Genomic DNA, 271 nt, shown 5'->3' with positions numbered 1-271 from the left:
CAATACTAATTGCAATAAAAAAATTATGACAATCAACAATCTAAAACACACTGGACATTTTGTGCATTTTTGCCATCCCAGCATCAATGGATTAATATTTCCCTTGCAAAATTGTTTAGTTCTTATGTTGCAAGGAAGTATAAGTTACAGTTAATGAATTAATGCATTTAAACAATAAAAACATGTATATATACATACATGTCTTGAAATTATTAATTGATTACCTTAAAATGCAATGCTTTCTAAAACCCACAGTATTGTTTAACCATTC

The sequence above is a fragment of the Penaeus monodon genome, chromosome 15 (assembly GCF_015228065.2).
Source record: "Penaeus monodon isolate SGIC_2016 chromosome 15, NSTDA_Pmon_1, whole genome shotgun sequence".
NCBI lineage: Eukaryota > Metazoa > Arthropoda > Malacostraca > Decapoda > Penaeidae > Penaeus > Penaeus monodon.
The sequence above is the reverse complement of the archived record's forward strand: the minus strand, read 5'-3'. Positions refer to the sequence as shown.